The sequence below is a fragment of the Perissodus microlepis genome, chromosome 23 (assembly GCF_051167445.1).
Source record: "Perissodus microlepis isolate ML-2025 ecotype Zambia chromosome 23, ASM5116744v1, whole genome shotgun sequence".
Taxonomy (NCBI): domain Eukaryota; kingdom Metazoa; phylum Chordata; class Actinopteri; order Cichliformes; family Cichlidae; genus Perissodus; species Perissodus microlepis.
Window position 1 is genome coordinate 506,974 of NC_140482.1, and position 17,270 is coordinate 524,243.

Genomic DNA, 17,270 nt, shown 5'->3' on the forward strand with positions numbered 1-17,270 from the left:
TCTTGCTGAAACGTTACATAGTGTGTGTGTGTGTGTGTGTGTGTGTGTGTGTGTGTGTGAGAGAGAGAGAGAGAGAGAGAGAGAGTGAGAGAGATAGTGAGAGAGAGCTTGAGAGAAGCTGAGCTTTATTCAAAGTGATTTGAAACAAACTGCAGCAATAAGGGCAAACTAGTGCACAGTTATGTTTACGTGAGCGTTATTTTGTATGCATTTGACAGTTCCATAACTGTGAGAATACATTGATAGCATTTAACTCTAGTAACAGGCATTTGTACCAGTAAGCATGAAAAAGTAGGGAAAAGAACTAGTATGTAAGCACTGACTAGTACTGTAAAGTATATGTGTATATAGGGCAATCGTGGCTCAAGAGTTCGCAGTTCATCCTGTAATTGGAAGGTTGCCAGATTGAGCCCCGCCTCCGACAGTCTCGGTCGTTGTGTCCCTGGGCAAGACACTTCACCCGTTGCCTACTGGTGGTGGTCAGAGGGCCCGGTGGCGCCAGTGTCCGGCAGCCTCGCCTCTGTCAGTGCGCCCCAGGGCAGCTGTGGCTACAATGTAGCTGCCATCACCAGTGTGTGAATGTGTGTGTGAATGGGTGAATGACTGAATGTAGTGTGAAGCGCTTTGGGATCCTTAGGGTCTAGAAAAGCGCTATACAAATGCAGGCCATTTACCATTTACCATGTTCTTTGGACTTCATGGTGTTGTTGCTCCCAATATTCTCTTAGACAACATCTGAGGCCGTTACAGAGCAGCTGTATTTGTACTGACATTAAATTACACACAGGTGCACTCTGTTTAGTCATTAGCACTCATCAGGCAATGTCTATGGGCAACTGACTGCACTCAGACCAAAGGGGCCTGAATAATTACGCACACCCCACTTTGCAGTTATTTATTTGTAAAAAAATGTTTGGAATCATGTATGATCTTCGTTCCACTTCTCACGTGTGCACCACTTTGTGTTGGTCTTTCACGTGGAATTCCAATAAAATTGATTCATGTTTGTGGCTGTAATGTGACAAAATGTGGAAAAGTTTAAGGGGGCCGAATACTTTTGCAAGCTACTGTATGAATTCTGGTTGTTTAGAGATGGCACGATACCACTTTTTTATGTCTGATACCGATATCATATATTTGGATATCGGCCGATCCCGATATGAATCCGATATAGTGTGTTTTTTAATCAATAAAACTGTTTTTTTAATATCTTGCTGCTTTTTGTATAAGTTCATACTCAAGTTAAAAAAAAACAAAAAAAAACCCACTAAAGCTATTCTTTTATACCTGTATGCAAAAAATGCACTTTCTCTTCTCTACATCTGACTGTTCTCTGAAGACAGGAAGCGGTTAGTAGCTGAATAAGTTCATCACAAAAGTTATTAGGTGAAAAGTCACGTAGACATGTAGATTGCTTAGTGATCAATAAAAAGCACATTTCATGGAGCTGATCACATTATATAAAAACAATTTTCCTTTGACATTCCCTCCTGTTGATCAAAGAATGAAATGTACAAGTCATCAGTAAGTAACTACTTGTCTTTCCCGTTTTCAGTTATTACATAATTGGTTGCACTTCATCTTCATTTAACAAATAGGAAAAGAAGTCTTCATGATCTTCATCGGTTTGTGGTACATCTGCGTATGCTGTGAGTGACTTATATATCATGTTTAACCTGAGTAGCGAAAGAGCGGGGGTCTGAAAACGATGAAGCCGGGAGTCCGCTGCTCGCGCCGGCTGGAGTGACCATTGAACCCCCCCCGGCCTGCTATCGGGCTGGTGGGTAACAGACGTCTCCGAAAACGTCGGCACACTTTTGCAAATATGCGATGTCTTGATACACCAAGCAGATATTTGTAATTTACACAGCTACTTTCTCGCCTGAAAATATGTTAAAAGTTTATTTTGCGACCCAGAAAGATTAATAAGACTAATTTTAAAACTTAGTAGCGGCCGCCATTGTTGGCAGCTGAAATTTGGCTGGGCCACGCTATGAATTCTGGGATATGGTGGGCCACGAAGGACACACCTGACCCATCCTTCAAATTCGGGGAAATGAAGGACGCATTTGTCGGCCGCATTTGAAGGAGTCGACGAATTGGAACAGCCTTCGTCGCCTGGCTGTGACGTAATCGGCCTTCAAATGCGGCCTCCGGAGGATGCAGCCGACGTTTTGGGACACAGCGGCAGACTCTGAATTTGGACACCCCTGGCCTGTTTCCGGCCGGACAATAATAACAGTGACATTTAACTTATTTTATCCGATAAATAAACACTGTAAGATTCAAGTTTTTTGTATATATATGTATATGTATACCACCCCTCCCCAACAGCCCTTTTGAATGTCTCCCTAATTCTGAGGTCTCAAGGCTGGCAAGTGTGCTCACATGGCTATTATTTTAAGAAGTATTAAATAATTCTAAGATTATTAAACAGTGAGGCCAAACAACATCAAGGTAGTGTCACTTTTATTAACTCTCCAACAACCTGCAGTCTTTGCATTGAAAACACACAAACATCACAGTGTCAAAATATATGAGCTGCATTCATCTTAGCATCATTTTTACAACATGTGACACATAATTTCACAGCAGTAAGGACAGCACACACAGTAAGTGTGAAAAGTAGCTGTTATAATGTCAGCACTGAAAGAATCGCCCAAAATTTCATCTGCAAGGCTTTCAAAATAAACATGCTCCCTTTTAGACTCGAGATTTAGAGTTTCAAACCATTTAGAGCTCAGTGTTTATAAGGTTTTATGCACAGAAAGTCAACAGTGACAAATCTGAATCTCTAACAACCTTTTGGTAAAATGGTAAATGGCCTGTATTTGTATAGCGCTTTACTAGTCCCTAAGGACCCCAAAGCGCTTTACACATCCAGTCATCCACCCACTGGTGATGGCAGCTACATTGTAGCCACAGCCGCCCTGGGGCGCACTGACAGAGTCAAGGCTGCCGAACACTGGCGCCACCGGGCCTTCTGACCACCACCAGTAGGCAACGGGTGAAGTGTCTTGCCCAAGGACACAACGACCGAGACTGTCCGAGCCAGGGCTCGAACCGGCAACCTTCCAATTACAAAGCGAACGCCCAACTCTTGAGCCACGATCGCCCCGTAAAATGGTCTAAGATAAAATAAGAAATTACTTGGTTATTATTATTGTGAAATGACAAGTGAAGCTCAGTTAAAAATAATAAATACATTTGAAACTGTGAAGAAGGAAAAATTTAATTCCAGATTATCTCCCAAACAGCTACACAAAGTGAGTTTGGTGCTGCGGCTGCAGACTCTTTACCAGTCCATGGTGAAGAGAGAGCTGAGCTTAAACGCGAATCTCTCACTTCACCAGTCGATCCACGTCCTTACCATTAATGTTGGGTCTGTCTAGCACAGGCCCACCGCTGGAACAAGACAATTTAAAAACACAGCAAAAGCATTGAACACCAAGTAGGCAAAGTTCTTCTTGTTACTCATGCATGAGGGAGACCTGCCTGGAGCCAAGTGTCGTTCCACCACTTGACCTCCGTCAGACCCTCAGCCAGGTTCCCCATAGCACTCCTTTTATTGTGGTTACATGAATATGCATAGGGTCATTAACATATAACATCTTACATAGGTATACATGTGAACAAAGAATACTGTGTGTGTGTGTGTGTGAGGTCAGAGTGTGACCCCATAAATGACTTCCCTAAACCTGCTGGTCTGGAAGTCCAGCAGTTCATCTAAACAAAAGGCACTTAGCCTAAAACAGATATAGCCACGTTTATCCTACCATAAAACAATAAGAAAAGGTACGACCTCTCCCATGCTCCCAGAGTGCTCTCTAATGCACACAAAGTTTGCAGACTATTAAGGGTCAAACCTCTACCAATCTACAACTAATTATAAAACTCTAAGCATATATAAGTAGATATTTCTAAGCATAAATGACAATCAACAATACAAAACCTAACACTCACCTTTGGTCACCAGCTTTGGGTTGCGACCGAAAAAAACGAGATGCGGATACAAGCTTTGGAGAAGGAGGTCTGGCCTTCTCTGCTTAGGCTGCTGCCCCCGTGACCCGGCCACGGATAAGCAGAATAAACTGAACGAATGGATTAAATTACAAAACAAATTATTGTGACTTCTTCTTTGCACCACTTTCACTTACACTTCCCCTACTTACCTAAATGCCACTTTAACCTTTTGGACATATTTGATATTCACTCTAATACTATAGCTTTAGCTGCACTAAACTCTTAATCCAAAACATGTTTCTGTTTTTAGTTTTCCACTCGAGTTTCAAAGCAGGAGAATCTTCAAATAAAACCTAAAGACAAACAATGTGGAAAAATAACCTTTTGTGAAATTTTTGAAGATGACATACAAAATCTAAAATAACTACAGTTATAAGGATATCAATATATCCGTATATACCAAAGACATCGTAATCAACCAGTTATGGACAGCATTACATGACTTGATCTTTATTTTGTGATCTTTAATTATATGAATATTTTACATATTTACTTGCATAGTGCATGCTTTAACTGATTTCTGTTTAGATATAAATTCATTCAAACTGGTCAGATATGCAGGTGCTGACCTTTCCTCTGGCAAATATATGAACTCACTGCAAACAAGCTGACTTTTCAGAGAGTTTCCTACACTGAAGATCTTCCTCATTCAACCAACTCCTGCCAACAACTGTGAGTGTTCAAGGCATCCAATCACACTTTGGCTAACTGAAAAAAGAAGACAAGGTGAGACATCTTTGCTAGTTATTGTTTGGAGCATTAGTATCATCTAACTTGTAATTTTAAATATCTATTGTATTTTTACTTTAATAGTTAAGCACGATTAACATTTAGGAAACAAAAATAAACAAGTTAATAAATTAAATGAAATAATACTGATTTATATATTCACTCTGTTTACTTTCTTTGCTATAGAAATACAATGAAGACTTCCATTTTCCTGCTGGTGGCGCTCTCTGGCACTGTGCTCTGCATCGCTGACAGACGTGTTCAGAAATTCAAAAACCAGCATATCATCCGCGCAATCCCACAAGGGGGATGTGATGATCTGATAGCAAGCAGGAACATCAGAGATAATAATGGTAACTGTAAGCGCGAGAATACCTTCATCATTAGTAACTTTAAACAAGTTAGAACAATTTGTGATCCAAGCAATCTTATCTATGCGAATAGCAATCTTTATAGTAGGAACATGCGCATTCTGTATTGTGAACCGCTGGGACAAACAACCGATACAAATTGTACATACACACCGACACGGATGAGAAGGCGTATTGTAATTGCATGTGATAATATCAGAAATGTCCTTCAGCCTGTACACTTTCAATCTTTCTTTTGATTTGAGAGATGCTGTAAGCTTGCTGCGATCTTTAAACATCACTTCATGATGCTGGTTTAGATGCTTTATACGACTTTGTTAAGTTTCTTAAACAGTGATGGAAATAATAAAGAGGAAATATGAGAGAAGTGATTTTGAAATGAATGTTGAAAAGATACAACGATCACTAAAATTATGGCAACATCGTTACACTTTGCTTTCTTAGCTTGCATGTTGTACATTTTGACAGTTGTTTCTAATTGGCTACATCTTCTCTTGTTCTCACAATTATTGCTCATCTTTTATTAAATAAAAAAAACTGTCGCTGCTTGTAAGGTTGGCATTCTTGCAAGACTCAGTAATGCGTCCATAGCTACATAAAAAAACATATAAAAAAACATAAAAATGCATAAATGAATATTATGAACTTTACCCCATGTAATTTCACGCTGAGTTTATGTGTTTATTAAGTGTTTATGCATATTTGTTTATAAATGTATTTATTTGTAACAAAAGAAATAACAAACAAACAAGGCTATAGTTATAGAATTCAGAAGTTAGTGGATGAATTCATGAAGGTTTGCTTTTTCCTGTCCAATAAACTGTGGCATGGCTGACGAGGCGAATGTCTTTGCTTATTATTTCTCCTGTTTTACAGTTCAATAATCTGTATTCACACCCACTGTCATTAATTGATAATTAATTAACCCTTAAACCCTGCAGCTGAGAGAATAAAAACGAAAAATATCAGGAGCAGGTTATGAGTTGTGCTTTAAAATAAACTAATTTTCACTGATTATTTTATTCGCAGCGTGTTTTAAGTGCGATGTAGAGTCTCTTTTGTTAGTCTGTGAGAGAGTAAGCTTTAGTGTTTGAATGTGTCCAATTTGAAGTTTCAGAGCTCTAATGTGTAGCATCTGCCTTAGAAATAATGAGCTCAAATTAACCTGTTTAATCCTCTCTATGTGCTAAAGGCTCATTTTTTAATGCAGCATTAATCTCATTGTTTTAACAGTGCTGATTGGAGCAAGCGGCACTCTGGGATCATGCTGTGTGGAAGAAGAGTCATGTGATTATTTTTTTTAAAGATTTTTTTTATATGAGTGCGCACAGAGTGTGAAACAGAAAGATAGGATTGACAGAGAAAGCTGATAATGTCCGTTGTGACACCTGCAATCCCTGACTAGAGTTTTAGGTTTTGTCAGGCAGCTAACACAAAGAAAGCCTGGTTTAGGTGAACTTCAAATTCAAATTTTATTTGTCACACACACAACCATACACAGTATGACATGAGGTGAAATGCTTGTAGCTGTGCAGCGCCCGACCATTAAATGACAGTAGGTTTACAGTAAGATATACAAATTTACAGGTTACTACAAAATTTACAGCTTTAACTTAGAAATTTACAGTAAAATTGTGCAAATAACAGTAAAAATGTACAAATAACAGTTTACGTAAGAGATTATTAGTCAAAAGAAATTATAAATTTTAGGAAGTGTGCAAGAAGAAAAACCAGAGTGCATGTGGTGATGTGATGTGTGTGAGAGTCCAGTCCTACACCTGGTTCAGGGCCCGAATAGCCTGAGGGAAGAAGCTCCTCCTCATTCTCTCTGTTTTGGCCTCAAGAGAAGTGCTTCCCAGACCTCAACAGTGAGAAGAGTCCATTATTGGGATGGGAGAGGCCCATCATAATCTTCCTGGCTTTGGTCAGCAGGTCAGGAAGCTCTGATCGAATGATGCGTTCGGCTGAGCGCACCACTCTTTGCAGATCTCGTCTGTCCTGCTCGGTGCTGTTCCCAAACCAGGTGCAGATGTTTCCCGTCAGGACGCTTTCGATGGTGCAGGAGTAAAAGTTCTTGAGCACCCTCAGTGGCAGATGGAAGTCTCTGAGTCTTCTGAGGAAGAAGAGACGCTGGTGGGCTTTCTTAACCACGGTGCTGATGTGACAGGACCATGACAGGTCCTGATTGATGTGGACACCCAGGTATCGGAAACTGTCCACTCTCTCCACTGGTGTGCCACTAATGATGAGGGGCTTGTAATTCCTGCTTTGTAGTGAAGTCCACGATCGGCTCCTTAGTCTTGCTGACATTAAGGAGGAGATTATTCTCCTGGCAACTTCCTTCATTGTACAAATAAAACTTACATTCAGATTCCCTCTCACCACATATCCAACCCGATATCATGACCAGCAGCTTTACAGCTGTGGCTCCAGCAAACATCAGCTGATACTAGAAATTAATATTAAATAAATTCTAACAACAGCTGATCAAGCTTAAACGTGCTGCTGTTGATTAGTGCGACATCCGCTGGTTTCCTCTTTCTGGCGCAAAGTGGGCGATAAACAAACAAGAGAGAAAAGCCGCTGATCATTGATCAGTTTCATGATTGAAGAAGCAACAGGAGAGGGAGGGGAGAGAATGAGAGAAGAAGAGACAGCTGTGCAGCAAAGACACAGAATAACTCCAGCTTTGTGTCTTTTTTTCCTTCTAGCTGAAGTACGGGACAAACTGTTTTCCTTTTCAGCTCAATACGAAACGCATAATATTTTCTCTGAATGCGGGACGATTCAGTTTTTTACGGGACGGTTGGAAACTCTACTAACTAACCTTATGAATAAAATAAAGTTCACTACCAGTAACATCAAAGCACCCACCCAGCTGTATAGAAACTCCGTCATGCTAGCTAGCACGCAGTACAAGTTATTGTAACTGACTGTAAAAAGTCAGCACAACGAAAATAAACTCCACCTAAACTTGGTTCATATCTGACCCAGATAGACTGCAGGTCATAGCTTCTTACCTGAAGTTCAGTTCACCTGACACTCGGACCGGCGGCCGCCTTCGGTCTCTCCTCCTCCTGCCTCCCCTTTCCATCATCCACCTGCTGGCCTCTGTGGAAGCTCCGCCATAGCCACCACTAAACAACTGATTTATTTTTACACATCGGCCAGCATCTGGCCAATCCACCACCTTTCATTGTTTATACTGTTATTAAAAAAAAACGAACAAAAATCATCCCCCCATAAAAACGAAAAATCACCACCGGCATACCGGGATGGCCAGTCCAACTATGGTTGTGCCATCAGTTAACCTGGCACGCGTGCCCAGGGTTGCCGACCCCTGCACTAGGTTATGCGGTTGACGCCACGTTTGCATGTTTTTACTGACCTTTTTGTCGAGTAGCTAGATAGGCCTTTTTGTTTTACATTTTATTTTATTTAGGCACAGGGAAGCTATTGACCTCTTTTTGTTTTATTATTTTTTTGATTTGGCTCAACCGCCCAGTCCTCCTCCCCCCACCTTTTTGTTTTGTTAAGTTTGGCTATCAAGGCAAACAATCAAGCAAGAAAACTAAACTAGGAAACATCAGTTACTATAAGAATAAAAATATAGCATAAGCAACATTGAAAAATCCACCAACGCAAAACACTGGGACAAAGACTCAGAACTATGACACACAGACACTGACAGTGTTCTTGTTAATGCTCTGCCTCTTCTGGATCTTATTTAATTAGCTAAAGTGGACGGCAGTCTTTCATATTCTGATATTATTAATAGTTTACCTGTATTAGACTCTTTCAGTCCACCTGAATCACACAAAACAACATGTTACAAGCTGTTTTGCTGCTGGCTCAGTGAATTTGAATTTGGTGTATGTTACATCTCTCTGTTCAGATATGATGTTGTACTCATTTATTCCTTTATTCAAATAAGAGCAGTTATTGTTCATTTAATCAAACGCTGTTCAATCATCCGTGTAATGAAAACTTTGATTCTGTTCATGTCACGATCCTGAGTCTTTTGACCCAGCGTTTTGAGTTTGAGTTTATTTCTATGTTTAAGTCCATTGTTCATCTCTATTATGCCTAGGTTGTCATTACAGTTCTTTGTTATTAGCAGTGTAGGGACTAACGCGTTACAGTAACTACGTTATTATTGAGGTAACGAGCACGGTAACTCATTATTATGCCAAAATCAGGAACGCCTTAATCGTTACTGGGATTTGGATAGGGTCTTTATTCGTTACTTTGCGTGTTGCGTTCGACTTACCTCGTAAATCAAAACACGGACCCGGGAATGATGTCTCGCTGGAGTAAACGGCGATCTGGTTAGCCTCGTCAGAGAAGTCGGGATTCCAATATGCATGAAAATGCCCTCAAAAACTGTTGTTTTGCTGGCCCTGTACAAAAATAAATGACTATTAAACACATATGCAGCCATAGCTGGACTCGGTGGGCCGATGGTGATTTTTCGTTTTTATGGGCCGAAGTTTTTTTTTCTTTTCTTTTGTTTTTTGTATAAACAATGAAAGGTGGTGGATTGGCCAGATGCTGGCAGATGTGTAAAAATAACTCAATTGTTTGGTGGTGGCTATGGCGGAGCTTCCACAGATTCAGTAACATTAGCAAGTGGTGGAGGCCAGCAGGTGGATGAGGGAACAAGGGAAAGGGAAGGCAGGAGGAGGGCAGACCCGAGGCGGCCGCCGATCCGAGTGTCAGGTGAACTGAACTTCAGGTAAGAAGCTATGACCTGCAGTCTATCTGGGTCAGATATGAACCAAGTTTAGGTGGAGTTTATTTTCATTGTGCTGACTTTTTACAGTCAGTTACAATCGACTATGCGCACCTTAGCATATGCTACTTCCGGTGGGGAATCTCCCGTAGGGCGCTTCGTTTCCGGTGTGATATTCGCGTCTTGTTTAAGGTCAGATTTTCCATAAAAAGTCAACCAAATGGACAAATCAAGCGGTGATTTACATTTCTCAAGATGTCTTGGGCATTTATCGAATATATATGTAGATGATGTTCATCAACTTGTCGATATTTTTCTATCGCGCCTCAGAGCAAAAGAGAGAAAGGACTGAAATTTCTCAGTATTTTTATATAGAGTCCCCTCGTTTATCGCAGGTGTTACGTTCTAAAAATAACCAGCGATAGGTGAAATCTGCGAAGTAGCCAGCTTTATTTTTTACAATTATTTTAGATTTTTTAAGGCTGTAAAACCCGTCACTACACACTTTATACACCTTTCTCAGACAGGCATGGACAGTTTCACACTTTTCTCTCTTGTTTCCATTATAGAATGAAACCAAAGATCAAAACCTGTTTTCAGTCCCAGTGCTTGTGTACAGTTAAAAAATTAAAACAAAAATCATCTCAGCAGCTTATCGGAGACACTCTCGTGATTCTGTTGTAGAGCAGAGCTTCAGCTCAGTGTGACTTCATGAGTCTGAAAGCTCCAGGATGACAAAAATACACCAACATCATTCCTCACTTTACTTTCTGGACAAAGATGCGGTTACACAAGAAAAGCTGCTGATGTGTGAAGATTTATACTCAAATTATATTCTTGTATTTGTATCTTGTATGTGTTAGTTGAAGTTTCCAAATAGAAAAAAATCTTTTACTTCAAATGATCTTAAGAGACTGTGTGCTCTCTGTGAATCCAACACTGAGCCGTTAAAAACAAAAATGTATCATTTTATTTGTATTACTATGGGAAAAAAAGCCATTTTGAAGCTGTAATTATTTTCTAATGTCTGACAGGCGTGTTCGGGTCAGTGTGGCTGTGAGGAACAGGCCTCTTATTGATGCTGTAATACAGTATTTTTTATATTTTGACCTTGTAGTCTCCAAACTGCACAAACATATTTTTTAAATAAAAGCTGTTGCACACGTTCTTCTCTCTGCCAAAGCAACACTGTCCTGTTAATAGGATTTATTTTATTCATATATAACTTTGTAAAAAGCATTTTAATGCTGTGAGTAATGATTTTACCGCTGGGTGACTGTTACGCGGCTCAGCTCAGTCGGACCAGGATGGCCGAGTGGTGAAGGCGTTGCACTTAAGCTCCAATGGATATGTGTCCACGTGGGTTCAAACCCCACTCCTGGTAGAGAAATAAACCTATAGCCAGCGTACAAATGATCCAGAGGGACTGGAGAAGATTGTGTCTGTTTTCTTAGGAGTGACAAAGCCACACGGACTTTTGGATGTGCTGAAAATTCATGTGGATGTGTCCTGTTGAATACAAAAATGGCTGTGGTGTGGAGGATGATCCAATCCAACATTATTTATAAAGCACTTTAAAGTACCCAGCGCAGGACCAAAGTGCTGTACAGTAAATAAGTAAAAAAAAACAAACAGTAGAATAAAACAAAACAGAATAAAATAAAACACATAGTAAAGATTAAAACAGCCCTATATTAAAAAAACAAGACAGAACAGCATATAATCAACTAAAACAACTAACATAAAAATAAACTAAAACTAACATCTTACAAGGTGTCAAAGGTCGGAGTGAAGAGATGAGTTTTCAGGAGTGATTTAAAAACAGGCTGAGAAGAGATCTGTCTAATCTCTAAAGGCAGATCGTTCCACAGTTTGGGAGATGCTGCAGCAAAAGCACGATGTCCTCTAAGTTTACACTCAGTCCTGGGTACATTCAGGAACAGCTGACCAGCTGACGTATAAGGCTGTAGCAGCTCAGAGAGATAAGATGGGGCTAGGCCATGGAGGGCTTTAAAAGCAAATAAAAGAATTTTAAAATGAATCCTATGAAATGGGCAGCCACTGAAGTGAAGCTGAAATAAGGGAGATGTGCTCAAACTTTCGAGTGGCAGTTAAAAGACGACCTGCAGCATTTTGCACCCTCTGTAGATGAGTAATGTATGAAGCACGGACCCCCACATAAAGTGCATTAAAGTAATCCAGCCGAGTGCTAACAATGGCGTGGATAACTGTCTCAAAGTGTTGCCGCGAAAGAATTGGCTTTATTTTATCAGCTGCCTGAGGTGAAAGAAGCCTGATTTTACCACTGCCTTAATCTGACTTTCAAGCTTCAGTTCAGAGTTCACTATGACCCCCAGGTTTGTGACAGCTGGCTTATCAGTCACTTTAATTTTAAAACTGTGTAATTTTAAAATTGTGTATATACTGTATACTCTGTGCATTTATTATCTCACTCTTATTGCCTGTTTATGCCCTTTCCTTATCTTCAACGTCATGCTGCTCTGTTGTATCATAATTGTCCCTTGAGGATAAATAAAGTCTTTCTCATTCTGATTGTGATTCTCTGATTATACTGGGCCAAGGTATCTAAATTCACATTGGGGGTCTCAGTGGGGCTACCAAAAACCATCACCTTAGTCTTTTTGTCACTGAATTTTAAAAAGTTAAGAGACATCCAAGCCTTCATGTCATCAAGACACTGAGGTAATGGCTGTACGGAATATGGGCCTTTTTTCTTTATAGGGACATAGATCTGACAGTCATCAGCAAAAAAGGGAAATGCAATGCCGTATTTTCCCAGCATAGAACCAAGAGGGAGCAGATGCAAAGAAATGAGGAGGGGGCCGAGAACTGAGCCCTGTGGGACACCACTCAAGAGAGGAGCAGAAGATGACACATGGTCACAGAGAGTTGTCTTCTACTGAGGCTGAAATAAGTTCATGTAGTTTTAGAAATTTCCACTGAACAGTCTATTACAGTGTCACAACTAAGCATATGCATAGGAACTTAAACACTTTAATTGAGAATAATAGAAATTTTCCATTCCATTATCCATGCTCCATGCAGATGAACTCAACACTTCCTTCACTTTGTGCCCGCACAAGTCTGTCAGATCTGTGTATTTATATGAATGTGATGTGGTGTTTTTCCTGCAAGTCTCTGTTAACTATGAACCAAAACTGTTTGATTGTTTTTATAATTAGATTAAATTCCACTTGCCACATATTGTTTGTTTTTTTTTCTCTCTAACTTACTATGTCTCCATCTTATTGGCTCCCTAGTAAATGTGTTTTGTCCGTTTAATCAGTTATTGACAGTGAGGTGCTGTATTAGGTTTTATGGCTGTTACTGTCAAAAGGAAATATTCCCTATGAGAGGTCTGTAATTAGCACCTGGGAAATGGTCAGCGAGGCGCTTTTGTGCTTAAAAGAAAGCAGGAAGAAACTAGAGAGAGAAGGAAGGAGTAGTGACAGTTTTAGCGCCCTCTGCAGTTTGTGTGTTGAAGTGCAAAAGCTTACAGCACCTGGTATTCCCAGGCGGTCTCCCATCCAAGTACTGACCAGGCCCGACCCTGCTTAGCTTCCGAGATCAGACGAGATCGGGCGTGTTCAGGGTGGTATGGCCGTAAGCGAAAGCAAAGCTGTCAAAAAGACCTTTTATCGGTGGCAAATGTCACACAGTTTGATATATATTATTGTGCTAAACGTCATATGTTACAGCGACAACATTGAGCTGCACAAATGATTTTCTCGCAGTAACATCGCGATAAGAAGACATGTTCGTTGATTACAGCACAGTGTAAAAGTGACAGAGAGCACACAGTGTGTTCGGACGATTTGGAAGTCCAACATTTTTGTGGTTTGGAGATTTTAACTTAAATATAGAAAACAAAAAACGTAAGCGTGTATGTGTCGTTACAGCATGTATAAAAAGGCCGTTTCTGAGGTGTGCTTTCGCTTAACAGCGTGTCTGAACTGCACTTGACTTGATCTCTGCTCATCTCCAGGCTTCACTTCTCATTCGGTAAGAACTCGTTGGCTTTTGTATACTTCCAAGAAAGAGGGAGAACTTACTCTCCTGCCACACTTATACTCACATTCACATATACTCATATCCAGACATTGGCTTAAAAAACATGCTGGCATCATCTGGCTTCTGTGAGGATGCATATCATACATATGTAATGCAAGTACTGCATGTCAGGATGGAGGCCTGTCTTTACTGATTTATGTTCAAATAAAGTTTATCTTTAATTCCACCTTCAGGGCATTTCAGTCGCTGAAGTCATCTTCACCACCTGCTCTTCCAGAATACGGACTCGTGCCTGAACACCTGCAGTTAACCAACCAAACACTGATCAGTAAAGCAAAAAAAGGTATATGTTCTCATTTGGAAAAATTCGAATTACAAGTTTTATAAATTTCTAATATAATAATTACATTTAGCAAAAATGTTGTCTCTTTGTGATCACATCTATTATCAATATCAGTGCTTACACAGCCGTGACGTGTATGAAGATAACATTTTTTTGTGACAGCTATTTCCTAACTGCATCCTTCAGGCCTGGTGGGTGTGGCCCTGCCAGGTGGTTGGCCACACCTGAAGACCATCACACAGCTGATCAAGCCTTGTCGGAGGAGCTACTTAAGAATGCGGTGGCGCTCTCTCTGACGCTGGATCATTGCGTGACTTCACGTTAGTCTCTCGGCCAGTCAGTACGGATAGTCTGCCGCATTGTATGTGTCTTACGGCTGCCTGTTTGTTATCTCCCCAGGAGAAGCGTGGAGACGAGAGGGCAGCGAGCACGGGGTGCTCAGACACTGAGGAGCGGAGACAAGGAACACTAGCACTGGGAAGAGGACATTTCACGGGAGTCGGGAACGCACTGCGGATTTATTGTTATTTTCCATTCACTGTAAATAAACGCACTGCTTGCATTCAGAGCTCCGTGCCTGGCTCCTCCTTCCTCACATCCCCACGGTTGACGCTGGCCAACCGTGACAAATACTTTTTCTTAGATTCATTATTAGTTCAACATTGACAAATAGTAGTTGGCTAATATCAGGAGCCAAAAAGAAAACAAAAAACAAACTAAATAAATATTTCAGATGCTGAAAATAAATTATTACAGTTGTTTAAATTTGCTGTCCGCAAGTTAGGTGTAATACGTGTAGTCAATCTAATGAATCAATATTACATGTAAAAAGTACAGAGCTGAAAATAAAACTAAAATATAACGGTAAATGAACTGGTTCTTGTATAAAACTTTTCTACTCTCTACAACTTGCCTCATTCATGCACTCACTTTTTTCTATGCTTTTTCTCTGTAAGTGCTTTCTATCTAACAGTAATACGCATTCATCCTCCCGATGGATGCATCGGAGAGCAACTTGGGGTTGGTGTCTTGCCCAAGGATATTTGGCATGCAGGCTGGAGCAGGCGGGGATTGAACCAGCAACTTTCTGATTAGTAGGTTTCCTACCTGAGCTACAGAAACCCCAATTTGTGGTGCTCTGGAAACAACACGTTCTCATCCCAACAGGTAACGATGCTATGTGACAAATCATCGGTATGTGTAAATGTGTTTTTTGTTCTAATCATGAATCGCTTTGTAAAACAAGACCTGATAGGGTTAAGGTTAAAGTTATGGTTAGAGTTAATGTTAGGGATAGGGCTGGAATGGACGGCTGGAGCCTCTCCTCCAAGTGTGTGTTACTGCCGCGAACAGCATTCTGTTGTATTCTGTTGTATGCTTTTCTCTGTAAGCGCTTCGAGCCTGTACTTTTTTGCTTTAACTGAGTAATGAAGTTGAATCAGTACTTTAACTTTCACTGGAACAATAGTATTTTTACTTCTACTTAAGTAGAGAATGTCTGATCTTTTGCCAACTCTGGCTGTCTCTCAGTCTTGGAATACCCACTTGTTGTCCAGCGGTGTCCTGGGAATATGGGAACTAGACAGACTGGGGAAACAATGGGAGGAGACACAAAGATGGAATCACTTTTACCATCTTTTATGTATTTGCTGGTCGTCTTATTTCTTCTATTTTGCAAGCACAGTGTTGCAATCATTGTCTTTGTGGTACAATGACACAGGTAGAATGCAGGTGTTTTCATGTAACATGATGCCAGAAAGATGAGTAATGTGTTTTGAAGAGAAGATAAAACATCATGTTTGAACAAAGATAAGCAGCAGACACGTCTGTGTGTGAGTTATTCAGGTTCAGTAAGAAGGTAATATGTCTGCAGAATTTGTAATTCTTATGAAGATATTGCTTGTACAATAAACAAAATCCCTTTAACTTCTTCTGGAGAGTGTCTTTATATATTTAGTCATTTTGGGGCGATCCTTTATTTAGTAGTAACCCTAGTCGGGGATATATATCAGAGTTTACTTTCAGATATGAGCATTGTGTTTCCTGTGGATGAATGAATTATTTATTTATTTATTTATTTATTGAAAGACGGGCTCATGTAAAATATCTGAAAGTATGACAAAGCTCTCCTGTTACACTTTATGGACACCTGAGCTTCACCATGAGGGCCTGTCTTTATTCACTTTATTCACTGAAATGCACTTTTATAATGAATTCACAGTAATCACTGACACCTTCAGAGCATTACATTCATTAAAGACGTCTTCTACACCTACTCTTCCAGACGACCGACACATACTTCAACCACTGCAGGTTAACCAGCCACTCATCAGTAAAGCAAAAACTAAATGTAAATGTCCTCATGTGGAAAAGACTGAAACACAACTCCCATATATCACTAATGTAACAGATCCATTTAGGGAGAGTGAGAACACTAGGCTGGATGTGTTTTAATGCAGGAACATTCATCATGTCTTGAGTTCAACAAATCATTTACATTTACATTTAATATGTGAGCTGGATGGTTACACGATACAATATGATTGTCAACAATAACTGCAATGAACGCTGGTTTGAGGGCGGAGTCAAGGAGGCCATTTACGTGAAAAGGGAAAGACCCTCTCTGAATCGAGGAGGGGGCCTAAGGGTACATCTGTCACCATCTTACAATGCTGTGATTGCAGCTGTTCTCCAACTCTCTGTAAATGGTACTCAAGACCATTGATCAGTGGTTGTTGATCAATGGTCATGAGAATTTGCATAATCATGATTAAGGAACTGACCTCCCAGCCCATTGTTCCTTCAGTCGGCTGGTTTCTCTGACTGAAAACGCTACGTCCAGAAGAACAGAATCAACTTTTGGAGATTTACTTCCCTGGATGATTGAGCACGCATCAAGACCTTTTAATCAGGCCAACAAATATCTTGTACTCAATTTTAGCAGCAGCCATTGTGACACTGATGATAAAACTTGTGTAAAAGTGCGAAGCTGTAAAAAAGTAATGATAAAAAAGCATTTTTGTAGCTGAATGTTACTGGA

The 17,270-nt window shown here is 40.3% G+C and overlaps 2 non-coding genes across 2 annotated transcripts; one reads left to right on the top strand and one right to left on the bottom strand.

Annotated features, from left to right (window-relative positions):
* Positions 1-11,156: 11,156 nt before the first annotated feature.
* On the top strand, positions 11,157-11,239 carry trnal-uaa (transfer RNA leucine (anticodon UAA)). Its single transcript has one exon. It is a non-coding gene; the product is annotated as a tRNA-Leu (tRNA).
* A 2,127-nt stretch (positions 11,240-13,366) lies between these two features.
* LOC146360595 (5S ribosomal RNA) lies at positions 13,367-13,485 on the bottom strand. Its single transcript, XR_014799581.1, has one exon. It is a non-coding gene; the product is annotated as a 5S ribosomal RNA (ribosomal RNA).
* Between the last annotated feature and the right edge of the window lie 3,785 nt (positions 13,486-17,270).